The sequence below is a fragment of the Balaenoptera borealis genome (assembly GCF_965194805.1).
Source record: "Balaenoptera borealis genome assembly, chromosome: 18".
NCBI lineage: Eukaryota > Metazoa > Chordata > Mammalia > Artiodactyla > Balaenopteridae > Balaenoptera > Balaenoptera borealis.
Genome location: NC_138877.1, coordinates 75037766 through 75053632, shown reverse-complemented (window position 1 = coordinate 75053632; position 15867 = coordinate 75037766). Strand labels below are relative to the sequence as shown.

General features: G+C 36.0%; 1 protein-coding gene and 1 long non-coding RNA gene across 3 annotated transcripts in view; one reads left to right on the top strand and one right to left on the bottom strand.

Moving 5' to 3' along the window:
* Positions 1–15867, top strand: part of NALF1 (NALCN channel auxiliary factor 1) — a 592162-nt gene that overhangs the window by 469819 nt on the left and 106476 nt on the right. The window lies entirely within an intron of this gene.
* On the bottom strand, positions 764–6216 carry LOC309616082. The gene is made up of 2 exons (XR_014237266.1): positions 6178–6216; positions 764–5853 (listed from the first exon to the last, which is right to left on the bottom strand). It is a non-coding gene; the product is annotated as an uncharacterized lncRNA (long non-coding RNA).

Genomic DNA, 15867 nt, shown 5'->3' with positions numbered 1-15867 from the left:
CATGAAACATTTAGAACATGAAAAATAAATCGTGTTAACAGAGCACTTCCACATATTTAAAGAAGCCACTGAAAATTTCAAGATAGTGTTTGATTGAACAGACTATCTGGCAGGATGGAGGGGCTTGCAGTGGTCATCTTTACAACTGATTCAGTTGCTTCAGCAAATCCACTTTGTGGCAGCAGACAAAATCATTTAAGATGGCTGAAGTGAGCAAATTGACTCGTCCAGGTTTTGTTTATATCATACTGTAGAAACAGTCTACATGGTGTTGAATAATATACCTTGAGTTATTTGACAGTAGATTTTTTGGCGTAACTTTCCTGTATCCATACCTTCTGCAATAAACAACGATTTCTTTAGAAGTGATATGAACTACTGAAAAATGGGAAATATTTCTGGAAAATCTAGGCACTGTTTCATGAGATTACATGTACATCTACTAGACACACACACAAACACATACACTTCAAACTCATACACAATATACCATGAGTTAATGTATATGTATGGTGAAGAAATGGAATGCTTTGATTAACCAACAATTATAGCTCTATGCAATGTTATCATCTAGTATAAGGATACTTTCTTGGAATTCAGGGATCTCCTTAAAGAAATTTGTCTCTGAATATACACAGAGGGCCCTGAAGACTGTTTAAAACAGGGGGATTTTTTTTAAATGTAGTACTTTAATCTGCTAATCGGAAAGTTAACTACAAGGTCAAGCATTTTAAAAGAGACCTCAGAAATGCAAATTTGAAAGAGTCTCTGTGGAGTTCAGGTAAACATATTAAACCTAGAGGAAGGAAAAGTTAAAATGGGTTTTAAAAAGCTATTTATGGATAAAAAGCAAAATGTTTTAAAATGACAAGATATTTGAAATAAATCTTTGATTAAAAATATCAGATACTATGAGTTAAAAAAATAATAGGCAGTGTTGGAAAACATTTGTCAAAGTGTTTGGGCAATCATAAAAATGAACCTGCTATAAACTGCTTTTGTCTCTCCTTCTGGTGACAAAATCCATACAGGATATAAAGGGCAGATACATACTAACAGTGTCTCTGATAAGTTCAAATTTAAAAGAAAAAGTTAGGGGAAAAAGTAAGGATAAACCAAAGACCAAGGAAGAACATAATGGTGTGTTTCATAATTCAGTGATTGGGCATTTATTTTATTCAACAAGTATTTATCGCACGCCTGCCACAGTACAAGCACTGTAGCAGGGGCTCGGGCTGTTGATGAAGAGCAGATCTTCATCTCTTAAAATCTGATGTGAAAGAAAAATGAGTAATTAGGAGCCACTGGTAGATTTTAAGTAGAGGAAGCAATGATTACATTTACATTTTAAAATGATCCCTCCAGCGATAAAGTAGGGAAAAAATTGGAAGGGGCAAAAATCAGAAAATAACTCAAAGGCTGATAAAGTAACCCTTCTCTGATCCGCCTGAAAAAGAGCAACAGAGGTGTGAGACTTGTCAAATGACAAAAATAATGCAATTTAGTAACGAGTTTGATGTCCTTTATTCAACGGAAAGCAATCCTTGGATTGGGGAGTACAGTGGAAACTTCCTGTGCAAGAGGGAGTTTGGGCAAGAGGGATTTTACAGAGGGTTAGAAGAGGCAACTTGGAAATGGCGCTTTGGAGTCGTGGATTTCCTTATAAGGTATCAGGTCCTGTTTCCTAGGGTCAGGTAAGTTAGCTAAAGCTTATTTGGAGTATCGTGATTGGTTGCTTTGACAGTGAAAACCTTCCAGTAAGTGCAGGCTGACCTTGGTGTAAATTTGTGAGCTGGGCTGGGCTACTGGGGTGACCTCCAATTTGTGGGCCCCGATATATGGATTTCCTTTATCGGGAAATGAAAATCTGAAAAGGTAGAAGCAATGCAGATGAATCGTCGCAAAACTTTTTAAATGGTGATCTGAAGATTAAAGCCCTAAATGAAGTAAGATTGTTTAAGTGTTCTAAAATCAGATTGGAGCTTTTAAAGCCGTCCAAGAGACCCTGGGGATTTATAGATACAATATTCTTTAATAGAGCTATTTTAAAGCTAATCAGATGTTGTGTAGCACAGAGGCATTTGCAGTTCTGTTGGGAGATAGATCTTAATCGTGCTGCTGGAAGTTTGGAAAGTAGGGAACCACAGTTCAGCTGTCACCTCTTATCAGGTCTTTGCTTGTCAGTACTCATCTGATGTATTGATAAAACCCTGAAAACAGAGAAACAGCTTATGTTAATGTTAGTTGAAAAGAGCAAGTAAAGTCAGTGGCGGTAAAACCAGCCTTGGTGTTTTTCTAGAAACGAGAAGTTAGGGTGGAGCTACTGGAAAATTACAGATAAAATATTTTTCAAAAATTCAAAAAGGAGGAAAAAAGGAAAACAGGTAGCATAATAGTGATCCATAGTTGATTTCTTGCATTGAATGATTGGTTTGTGGTTATGTAAAAACAAGACGTCATCACAAGAATCCAAACTTAATTTATCCAGTCTGATGCATAGATTATTTATTTTCTAGGGAGTCTTAATTGTTTTCCATGAGGCGTTTAACAAAATGTCTTATGACAGCCTTTTAGATATTATATAGATATGCAGGTTTTTTCTTATTACACATAGGTAGGTTTATAGCTGTTTGAAGTTTTATTCTAGAGCATATTGTTTAAGGGGGAAATACCAATCTGAAGGCAGTAAGGTACTACATACTGGGCTTAAACAGGAAGATTACATCAGCATGACCATGAAATAATGGTTATCTGGAGGTAAATATAGAGCTCCTATCAACATTCAAAAAAAATCTTCACAAACACAAGACAAGGAGACTTGTTTTAACAAAACCTCTGTATCCAGTATACAATTCAGTGTACACCCACTCGATAGAATGGGTGATATGGCTACTGAATAATAACAGTAATAAGGCACAGGCTCCATTCATAAAGGAAAGGACGTAACAATCTCACCCTGCCTGAATTGATTGAAGATATCAGAAATATGGTTTTTTTTTTTTAAGTTTTAGAAGTCACATTTTAAACAGGGATATTGATAGAAGTAGAATCAGAAAAGTGTTAACAGGGAGAAAGTCTGTGGAAACACCTGAAATGGTGTTTTAATGAAATCGTGGATGAATTCTGTGTATTTCCAGATGCAGGACCAGGAACAACCCACAGAAATTACTGGAAACAGAGTTCGGTTCCAGATGAAAACAAGCTTTCTACCACATAGAGTTGTCTGAAAAGGTCATGGGTTGCTTTTCCAGAGAGAAAAAGTTGGCAAATGTTCTGATCCTCAGAAAGTCATCTCACTAATTATTCCTGAAATCAGCATTTAGACACTTGCAACAAACTTGCTATGTGTAGCTTTTTCTTCAACTTACAAAGCAAATTTAATGTTTCCAGTGGAGTTTGAGATGTCCTTCTGCAGTGAAAATTGCACAAACTACAGGAGAAATGATTAATGCTCATTATCAGTCGCTTGCAATGTTCTCATATTTTTGTCTCGATATTCAGAAAAATAAAATTGCTTGTTCTGTTCTTTTAGCCGGGCTGTTCCCTTCAACTCATTAGTTTATCTTGGAAACTCCACTTTTCAAATTTAAAGGCCCATAATTAGAATGTTTAATATTGATGGTAAAAGTAAAATGAATACATTACCAACAAAAATAAAAACATTTGCCATCCTTTCAAATAAATGTCCTCTAGATTTGTTTACCTTAAAATTCAGTGTGCAATAATATTGTAAATTTCTCCAAGTTTTAAACATCCTTAACCTATAAACTCACATAAAATTTTTTATAAATATTGATAGGAAATAATATTCTTAAAGATGTAATAGTTCCTAAAACAATCTGATTAATAAAAATTCATAGAGATTCACATCCAGAAGGAACGTCAGAGATCGTACAACCTAACCTCGTGTTGTAAGATGAAAACATGTAATCAATAAAGGGGGCCCAAGTAAGCTAGTCACATCACCAATCAGGTGCCCAGGATACAGAACTTAGTAATTGCTCATTAAGCCACCGTTCTTTACTCAAAGAAAGTGTGATTCTTGCAACATTAAACGATTATTTATTAATAATGGAAGGCTTGTAGAAATAATTCCTGATTGTCTCAAGACTTGTTTTGTAGTACTGATTTTTTTTTTTTTTATCCATCCCGAATCCTGCATGATTAACCATTTAACTCTGTTCTGGTCCCTTGGCTTCATTCTCTATAACTAAGGAGTCAGTGTGGGGAAGTAGTTGTTAACTTATGCTATTGGGTTTTGCATGCTTTCTAAACACTTTTCATTCCAGAAATTCAATTTTTTTATGCTCTCTTCAACTCTTTTGTTTGTCTCTGCTTCTTTTCTGTTATTACCTTAAAGAATTTCTATGACCTTTTATTTTTTTAAAAATTGTAAAGTTAATATTTTAATGCTTTACTTTATCTAAATTTTATCTCTTTGTTTAGTTTTCCTAGATTATGGTATGGAGGTTGTAGTCTAATATAATTATTGGTTAAGAGTCCAAAAACACATTCATTATTTCTTTTTTTTAAACAGGTTAGTTTGAACATATTATCAGTATGCATGTTATATGCTATAGTTTCATATAATCATCTAGTATATATACTCTTAATATTGATAAGACTTTAATGAAACTAGACATCCAATCTGTTCTGGACATAATATTTCTTACCTTGTCTAAACTAAGATTAAACTTTAAACTTTGTGTGTGTGATTAGAGAGTTTAGGAGCTGGATTGATTTTTGAACCTAAAGATGATTCCCAGAAATTCTACAATTTTTTCAAACCTCTAATTTGTTTAAACCTCACATATGCAAAATTGTTATCAACATCATAAAGAAAATGGATAAAATGGATAAAATTTTAGTCTCTCTCTTATTGAGATCTTAGAATGATTTTGTTAAAAAACAATGATTGTCATCCAAGTACATACACAGTGTAATGATGTTTATTAGAAATGTATTAAAAGATATACTTAAATAAGCAAGTGTTCCTGTCTTGATGAAGAATTGTATGCATGGGCCGGCTAAATCTAGAAAATAATTATATTATTGTCTTGATTATTAGCTTATCTCCAAATAATCAAACTCTGCTCCCAAATAATCTTTTATTTTGCTGGATAAGTTTTGTCATAAATAATAAAAATTAAATGTAAAGCTGAGCATTATTCTAATAGCAAAATCAGAATTAGAGTCTTGTTTACTAATGTTTCTACTATAATGTTCGATAAGTTCCATATCTACAAAACAATCTATTTTCTTTCTTCCTAGAAAATATCTTTCATTTACATTTCTAAGAATAAAATTAACAGGAAGGTGTTTACTTTTGTAATTGTTACAGTACTTCCCACTTATGGCTTGTTGTCATAGTTGCAATGATGAGTTAATTAAAGATTTAGATGCTATTCTTTGGCAACAGAGAATGTAAAATGAGGCTGTCAGTTGCGGATAAATCAGCAAAATGCAAATAAAGTGCATTTTTGAAAAGCAGAGAACTATAGCTTAAGTTGTAAGATTTTAAGATTTTTTTACTTCAATTTTATTTATCATTTTTATTAGGAAGTGAATATGCTTATTTCTACTACTTTGGAAAGGAGAAACCAAAAGAAAAAAAATAATTTTAAGCAAGGAGAGATGCTGTAGACTTTAAAAATTAAAAAAACACTAAGCAAAGATACTCAACCTGAACATAGGAAGGAACTGCAAAAATTTTCATAGACAACTTTTGATAAGTTTGGAAGACCTACGAGAATCACATTTCAATTTCTAGAATAGAAGACACTTATTCAAAAGTAAATCTGAAAAAACAAGTACATTGGAAATTGCATTTGCTCAATAACAGTATTAAATTGCCTGTAATTTTTTTTTTTTAAAGCCTTATTCTTTCAAATTTTATTTATTTATTTATTTATGGCTGTGTTGGGTCTTCGTTTCTGTGCGAGGGCTTTCTCTAGCTGCGGCAAGCGGGGGCCACTCTTCATCACGGTGAGCGGGCCTCTCACTATCGTGGCCTCTCCTTTTGCGGAGCACAAGCTCCAGACGCGCAGGCTCAGTAGTTGTGGCTCACGGGCCTAGTTGCTCCGCGGCATGTGGGATCTTCCCAGACCAGGGCTCGAACCCGTGTCCCCTGCATTAGCAGGCGGACTCCCAACCACTGCGCCACCAGGGAAGCCCTGCCTGTAATGTTTTATTTTACATTATGTGACAAAGTAAGTAGTAAGACAAAGTAAGACAAAGAAGGCAGTTAAGGTAAGAGTATGGAAGCCTTTTCAAGTCAGACAGAGGAAGATACACATGCAACGTGAAAACCTTGTAAACCCCTAAGTATGAAAAAGGCTCAGTGAAAATCAGTGTTTTGGAAAAGTGAATTCGTCAGCGTCATTCACCATGGGCACGTGAAGCTGTGATGGCAGAAACAAACGCTGCACAGAGTCTGGCTTAGAAGGGTAGTCGTGAAGCTGCATAAATCTGAGGCATTTTCAAGGAAACAAACAAAAACCAGTGTGAATTCTTTCACATCTTCTCTTTTGATACACAAAAGGGTATTGAGAAAAGGGCCAATCTGAAAGAAAATGTCACACATTTAGTTTTGCTCAAGTTGATTTTAAGATGAGGAAGTGAACGTTGGAAGCGTCCAGTTAACCGTCAGAGAGTGGGTGGCAATCCATGAATCATCACATCAAGAGTGTTTGCGTTGACATTGTCATGGAAAAGTGAAGGAGTACAGAGAAGGTATTTTCAGACTAGATACCTTACTCCATCAGGTTGGCAGTTGTATTGCTTTGATTCCATTATTTGAATTGCATGAGCTTTGTTTCATTTGTTTGTTTCTTAATTCAACTGATATTTTTGAGTGTTTGCTAAGTGTTTTGCATTGTTCTATTCACTGGAGATGGTAATGGAGAAATAAACAGGGCTCCTTCCGGGATGGACAGTCTATTAGGAAATATAAACAAGTAAAAGACAATAAAAATCCCATGGGGTGAGTTCAATGTCAAATAAAGTGTATACCAACCAAGACTGTGCAGGGATCAGGTCTTCAAGAGAAAAAGGTATTCATGCTGCGGTAACTTGGGTAAGACAGGGCAAAGGGAGGGTCACCAGTGAAGGGATGGGAGTGGCAAAGGGGGAAATTGCTCAATGTGGGACTAAGGAAAAACCAGAGCTTCTGGAGAATTAAGATGAGGGTAGAACTAGGAGGAGAGAAAGGGAGTGTAGAGAGTGGTGCAAAAAAAAAAAAAAAAAAGCTAAAAAGTGCTAAGTGGGGTCACATCATGCAGAGTCTCATTAAGGAATTAGTACATTATCCTGAGGCAAAGAGGAGATGAAAGGCTTTGCATTTGTAGAAGATCATTCAGACCATCAGGTGGAAAGTGGATTCCAGGAGGCCAGCTGGAGGCCGAAGCCTAATTAGAAGGCAGTCATGGTGTTCTTGGACAGGAAGGGTGGTGGCCCTTATTGGGGTAGAGTCAGTGGGTCTCAAGAGGAAGTGAGTAGGTTTAAGAGTTATTTACAAAACTGTCAGACTTGGTAAATGATGAGTACTTGGTGACTTGCAGTTGTACTTTCTTCCTTCACTGCTCTGTTTTTGTTTTAGAGTTCATTTAGGTTGTGCTCACGATTAGTCTTTTCAGTCTGGAAACTCATGAGACCTTGAAAATACATTTGTATTACTCATGAATAGTTGAAAAAAATTTCTGTCCCTTATTATCTACGGTCTGCATTTTGGGGCCTTTCATTGGATGCTTGTTTACACCTGTTCTTAAGGCTGCTCTTGGCCATTTCTCTATTTCTCTTCTTTTATTTTTTTCTCTGTTATTTTCTGGAGATTTTTAAATTTTATTGGTTTATGAATAGTTTTATTCAAGCTACTGTATTTTACATTTCAAAGAAGACTTTCTTTTTCTGTAGTTTCTATTCATAGTACTTAGTTTGTATGTCATGAATGCAGGTTTTTTTCCTCTTATTTCTATGAGAATATAATTTTTTGTAGTACTGATATTTTCTTCTGCTCTTTGTATCATGACAGCATTTCCAAGTTTTCTCTTTTGGTTTGTTTTGGTTTCATTTTTCTTAAGTAAGAAACATTCTCAAATATCTCGTGATTCTTTTGTGTGTATGCATGTGTACATGTACGTGTGTATGTGTGTGTGTGTGTGTGTGTGTGTGAGAGAGATTAGGAGCAAGACACTTACAAAGCTAACTGGATAATTTCTTATTGGACAGGAATTTTGGAGTCGGTCCAGAGTTCTCTGTGCTAATTCTCCAACGTGGGCAATCCATTTCTTACTAGGTCAGCGACCACTTCTCCATTGGCTTTCGCTTTTTTTTTATGGATTGTGATTCCAGGATTTAGGTGTCTCTGGGTTTCATAAAAGATTATATTTCTGTTCTGATTCTCCTTGATGTTATTTTAAGATTTCTAAGTGCAGAAAGCAGTTTTAGAAATGTCTGAATTTTGCCATCTTCAAACCAGAAGTCTGCCAGTTAATTATTTTTAGGTTTTTATTGAGCACTTTTTGGGAACTGAATTATGATGAATTTGCTCAGAGATTATCACATAATTATTATATAATTTAATGAACAATTAAATACAGTTCAGTCTTAAGAAAACTCTTTTTTGACTAATGTGCCACAATGTTCACTTCTAAGCCAGTAAACCTAATGAATACCACAAAAACAGATGTTTTAATAATTAGAAAGTCTATAAGTTCTGAAATGTATGTTTTAAGATCTGACAGTTTTTAGATTAGAGAAACAGCACCAGCCGTTTTACTTTTCAGATGGCTCTTTTAATATTTTTTTATTTTTTTTATTTTTTGCTTTTTAACCCACAATTTTATTTTTTATTTTTTAATAACATCTTTACTGGAGTATAATTGCTTTACAATGTTGTGCTAGCTTCTACTGTGCAACAAAGTGAATCAGCTATATGTATGCTCTTTTAAAATTGACATACGACCTCAATTACAGTTAAACTTGGATGGTAAACATATTTATCTTTAAGAGAAGCATGCTGGGAGGTAACAGGAATTATTTTTCTGTACTAGACCTCTTTTACCACTTCTTTTTTCACTTACACTGTAGAGGAAGTATCTTCAAGCAAAAATAACACACACAGAGTACTGATAGCAGAGATGGGAACAGCTGAAGATCGAGCTCATTTCGTAGGAAAAAAAAAAAAAGTCAGAACGTCATTCAGGATATTTGGCTCCCTCAGAGTTGTTTTCTTATCAGATTGATACCTTTGTTTGCCTCAGGCCACATTTTCTAATTTCTCACCAGGCTTTTCACTCATATACGGTCTTTAATAATCACAGACGATTTCACTGTGTTTTAGGATAAGGTGCTTGATATAGTTACAGAATTCAATATAAAAAGAAAATCAGGGGTTTTGCTGTTGCTGTTATTTCAGCATTATTTTCATGTCAAGAGAGCTACCATTGTACTTTAAATTTGATTAAATGAAATTCATCATGATACTTTGATATAAAGAAACATCACTGGTAAGAAGAAAAGAAAATCTGTCTCCTTTCTCAGTGTTTTAGGAGAAATCACATCTTGATCGATACTGAAGTACCAAGACATTAAAAGCAAAAAACAAAACAAAACAAAACAAAACAAAACATGGCGCACATGCACACACACAGCACCACACACACACACACAAAAACCCTAGCCTTGCATTTGCATCCCTTGCTGGTAGCTCATGTCAATTCCAAAACCCATATGGAATTGACGTCTGGAATGTTTGAGATAATCCATCAGGTACTCTGCTCTTAAAATGAAGAAATAAAATGGCTATAAGTGGTTACTTCAGAGGAATCCTCTCTACGGTAAAACTCAGAGAATGAATATAATTGTAAAACAGAAGCACTGCACCACAATGAATATGAAGCTGAAATTTGAGCCACAGGATGACCAAATCCATTAAACAAGCAATGCGCTTTTAAGAGAAGTATGTTAGCTGTTCCAATTATATTACAGTCAGTGCCCTGGTAAGTGAAATGAGACTCACAATTGGGAATGACCACACAAAAATAGGCCAATCCTTCCTACCAAGCGCCAGCCTCTACCTTAAATTTAAGCAACGTTGCCTCATAATTGACTGTGTTCTCCAAATTCACATTTTCGCACCTGTTCTTGCTGTGGACTTGTGTGTTGACCTCCTATCAGGGTGATGCCAGTTCGTTAAATGTCAGCTCAAGCTTTCCTGAGTCAAATAAGCTCTCCCTTCTCTCGTCAGTGTCTCTTATTTGCCTCAGGATTTCGCTCAGAATTTTGAGAAACGTAAACTGTTAGTGATCACGGTCTTTGGCATTTAAAAGCAGGAATGTTTCTGGGCGGAATTCAAACAGCCAGGAACTCTGGATGCCAATGAATGTGAGGTGAAAATGAGAAAGGTTGAATGACATCATTCTGGAAACCACTTTTATCAAGTCTGTTGCTTTTAACCTTTTCTGTGTACAGAGAAAGCATTGGCCAAACACAAGAGTTTCTTTTGCTCGTCATTGTATTGCTTATTCACTCATCAACATTTTGATGCAACTACAAGATTTCAGGCAGATACGAAAATACATGGGTTGATGCCCTCACCATTAATAACTCCCTGGTTAAAGAGGAAAGTTAAGAAAATAGATTTTTATTGGAAAAATTCTCTCGTAAAAGGTAGACACGTAGGCAGACAAGTCACACTTGGTCTATAGCCTAAATGCCTTAAATTGAATTCAAGTCAAATAAGTTCAGTACTTCAGAGAATTTATAGGGATTAAAAAATAGGCAGATAAGATGGAATTCAAGTCTGAAGAGGCTGGTGGCTAAGGAGGGAAAAAGAAGGGAGATATGAACGTCCATGAATGGATATTAGCTTGAGTAGAACAGCGTGTGAGTCATCCCTGTTCTAGCACGTCACTTCTTTGCTAATATATAAGTCATTTTGCAATAAATATGTTGGTTATTAAATGTTTTCCATATTTAAGATTGATTTTTTAGGAGAGACTTCCAAAAGTAGAATTAGTGGAAGGTATGAGCATTAAAAATTCCCTAATATATATTTCAAATTACTTCTTGAAAGAGTGTGCCAGTTCACACTCATACCCACAACGTCTGAGGGTGCTGGTTTCACCAATACCTTGTTAGGATACATTTCTTTATTTTTGTAGCACTTTTGTAGGAGAAAAGATAACATGAGGATTGATTTTAAAAGCAAGTGAGGGTGAATATTTTCTGTCCGTAGATGACTGGGTGTTTGTATTTCCTCTGCTTCAAATTATCATTTCATGTTCTGTACCCACTAACTTTTGGAAACTTAGAGAGTCTCTTTGTTTGTAATTCATGGGAAATTATTGGTAGTATTTCATACTGTTACAAATATTTGTCAGTTTTTTAAAAAATTGTGGTTGTGATTGCTGTGGACATTAAAAGAATAAAAGCATGGATACGAAGAAGAGGAAAAAATAGAGGGAAAGTGATGCAGAAATCTAATGAGATTCCCTGTGATTTTCTGGGTAGGAAATAATGTAGAAATGCAGTGGTGTGAGCAATACAAGTACTATCCTTAGTCCCCCACCCACCGATCTGCCCCACACATACATTAACACTATACTAAGGGTGTAACATATTTCATAATATTAATTGCTCCTTAGAAGATAATCGTAATATCATTAATGATACTTATAAATGGCATCATAGATTACAGTCTAAAATATCACTTCTAAGGAATTAACTGCCCACGATCATTAATCACGTCAAGTTTATTATGTCCATTCAAAACATTAGTATAAAGTGGATGAAGATTTCTCTTTTCTAAATGTCTCATAAGCATTATTTGGCAGTTAGACAGAAAACCATTCTATTTGTGTTTAAGGATACCTAATTCCCTCAATTGTTCAAGGCTGAATATAGACCATTGACAGACAGAGAACGATACGGAGAATGATAAAGAACAGTGGGAGCTCCAAGACTGATTCCACTCGCTGGCTTAATTTTCTGACATCGAATTAAGTGTCTGCCTTTATAGCTCCAACAACTTCTTCTTGTATTAAGAAAAAAAAAAGGTATCATGTAAATATGATTCGACTGAATCAATCACACTAATCAGGAAAAATGATTCTCCCTTCAAGTGACTGTGTGCCACCGAGTTCACGTCAGCGCCCGGCTGAATGGATTAAACCACGACCTTCCACTTCCTCTCTCTGTCCTCTACTCTGTCCCAAGAAATCTGCATCTTCTTAACGGAGGTAATAGTTTTGTTGTCATGCATGGCAAAGAGAATAGAAAACAGAACATTGTTTCTTACTATCAAGGGGAAAAGAGGGCGCAAGGTACAGCAGAAGCTCACCCCACTGGTTCTCCAACTTGACTTCGTATCGAGATGATCCTGGAGCTTTACGCCTCCCCATCGCCCCCATGGTTCTGATTTAATAGCGTGCAGCCTGCGCACTGGGATCTCTAAGTTCCCTGGTAATTCTAACGGCAGTAAAGGTTGAGAACAACTGGTCTGAGGCGCCTCACCTCATCACAGGTGTGCACTCTGTCCACTGAAGTGACTAAGACCCCAGATGTAACACGACTTTGATCAGGGGCGTGGGCATGTATGCTTCGGAAGGAAATAGACATACATATGAAAAACACCTTATTTTATTTAGGAAAAATGTCATCAGGGCTTTCAGGTGTCAACATTGCAAAGACTTGGTATTTTTTAAATAGAAGTTGCTCTTAATTCTCATGGTAATGTTATCAGGTGAGAAGGTTTTTCTAATCAGTCCTTGACTGAAAATGAAATGTCATTCATTGCTGTTGTGGCAGTGGTGGTGGTGGTCGCTTTGTTGACACATCATGATCAGAGCCTCTTCCTGTAGCCCCCAAATTGTAAATGATAATCCAGCCATTGAGTGTTTGCAAATCATTGGAATACCAGATTTCATCACTGATACCCAATCATCATTGATACTAAATAACAAAGTCGTTGCCAGAAGTCACCGTAAACATAACCGTGGCCATGGCAGTGGGCCTTGACTTTGAGTCCACTGTTGCTTTATGGTGCCCAAGTGTGTATGTTTGCTACAGACGGGAGATGGAGAACAGCTTTGTGATTTGGTTCTGTAACCAAGGTCCAATATCGATCTTATGTCAGTGTGAGAGGTCACACCATGGGTTTTTTGTTTATTTTTGGTCTGTCTGGTAGCTTTTCTTGACTTTCAAAGACGTTAATTTAAAAAAAGGACTTTGGGACACAAGTAATTACTTTAAGATCACTTATAATTTAAAATTTTTAGTTGATTTTTAATTGTACAATATTTTATACTTTTAACTTTTTTAATTTATAATTTTGGAAGACTTTAAACATATACAATAAGAATAGAATAGAATAGAATAGAATAGAATAGAATAGAATAGAATAGAATAGAATAGAATAGAAATAGAACTAATGAATCCCCATGCACACATCACCCAACTTCTGCAGTAATCAACATTCTGTCATTCTCATGTCATCTATACCTCCACCCACTCCCCATGCACCTGCTTGATTTATTACTGCTTTTACCATTTTTAAGGTAAAAATTACAGACAAAATGCATACATCGTAGCAGGACAATTGTGACAAATGGATATGCCTGGGTAACCTGTACCTCTTCACAGCGCAGAAAATGTTCTCTTACAAAATGTTCCCTCTTATTACTTCCCAGTCAGTCCCCATCCTTCGGAAGGAACCACTTTTCTTATGTTATTCACCTTTGATTATTTTTGGCTTTTTCTAGAATTGCGGATGTAAGGAAATATGCGGTATGTATTCTTTTGTGTCTGGCTTCTTTTGCTCAGTGTAAAGTCTGTAAGTTTCATCCATGTTGCTCCACGGGTCGGCACTTCATTCCTTTTCCTTCCTGTGTAGTATTCGAGGAGACCGTGTGGGTTGGTTTGGTAGCTCAGTGATGTCATCAAGGATCCAGGCTCCTCTCTGCCAACCTCACCATGTCAGAGTTGTCATTTTCCATGGACACATGCTTTGTCCTCTCACCACAACATCGAAAGCATAAGAAGGGCAAAGCTTAAAAGACTTGGAAATTTTTAAACTTAACCCCCCAAAATAAAATTAGCATTTGGATAATAAATAAATGAAGGATGAGGATAGAATAATGTCATTCGTTTTAGAAATCTATTGGCAATCAGAATTTTAATTTCATTTTTATACCCAGACAATTGATACTCTGAAGTTCTTTCTAAATAAAGAGCAGATAAATATGAGATTTTATGATTTGTTATGTTGTTTTTCTTAATATAATCAACCTAAAGACAGTAAAGAAAAAAAATTCTTTATGCTTCTTTTTGGTCCCTAAAGCAAAGTGCTGGACACATTACAGACACAGTAAGTGTTTGTAACTTGACAATAAGAGATGGTATGATTTGCTGACTTAGGACCAGCTAATTGCTGAGTGTAAGGCTCTGACTTGGAGTAGTGGGCATAGGATTGAATGAGAGTGTTGTTTTGTTCAACCGACTATTAATTTGAAAACTACCGATTGCATTTCTTTTAATAGCTTATTAACATCGTGTATGCTGAAGGACCTCTTTTGAGTTCTTATTATTGTGTGTTCAGAAAAGGGCTCCAGTGAGACCTTGGAAGACTTCTGTATTTATTTTCCAGGAGTTAGCCTGCGCTCATAATTAACTAATGGTCTTTAATGCATTCATGGAATAATAGCCACAGTGATAAGTGCTAGAGAGCATTTGCATAGGGCTACAAAGCTGAGGAAACCCAGACCCCTCTCTGGCAATTGACATTCTTATCACCGCTGTCTCTTGACACCCGGTTCCCTTGGTCTGCCCGCATGTTATGGGTCTCCTTTCTCACTGCACTCTGTCTTCTTTAACTGGATTTTCTCCTGCTCTTAAGCGTAATTATTATTCAAGGTTTTCAAGGAGCAGCGGAGTAGAAATGAGAAAATAAGAACTCTAGTCTTGGATCCACATTTTAAACATTTATAGTGGATACCATGGAACCTCTTAAGCTGCAGTTTCTTCAGCTATAAAATGGGCATTTTCACTTTTTCGTTGTTAATTCTCAGGGTTGTTGGCCCCACCAGTTGAGATAACATGTGTCCAACATTCTGAACACAAAGTTTTTTTAAAGTACAGTGCAAATTCAAGGCACTGCCGTTCCTGTGCTCCCTGTAGACTCTCAGCAAATTGAGTCTTTAGTCTTCTCTCTGCTTCTCCGCCCTGCCCACACGTACACACACTTTGTTCTGTCTAAACCCCTGTAGTGTATAAATCATTTCCCCTGAAATCTTTCCAGTCCCAGTGAAACTTCATTTCAGGGTGAGGCTCACATTAGTTTGTCTGATCCGCCTGATATGCATAAATCTTTTAGGCTCCGTCTGAGACTTCCATTATATATTTATCTAGATGTAAAAATCTCTTGATTCTCAAATACTAATAATATACTTATATTAAATAAATTTAATATTAACTCAAAGCACAGTTGGTATCTAATTTGAGAGAAATTTTGTTTTAAAGGGGTTTGGTAAATATGGTGCTTTTAAATGTACATTCTCATATTTCCAATTCTTAATTGTAGTCTTTTTCTAAATACCCTTCTCTAAGAACAGGAACCAGGGCTCTTTGGGGAAATGGCTGAGTCTCAGTTTGGGGCAGAGAAAATACAAAAGAGCCTGAAACATTAAGCATAACAACATTTCTGTGGTCATCTTTTCCAACATCAATCTAAGCATGAGAAAATAGCAGGCAAACCCAAAATGAGAGACGTTCTACAAAATAACTGACCAGTATTCATCAAAAGTGTCAGGATCATGAAAGATGAGAAAGAACAGGAACTATCACATGTTGAAGGAGAATAAGAAGAGACAG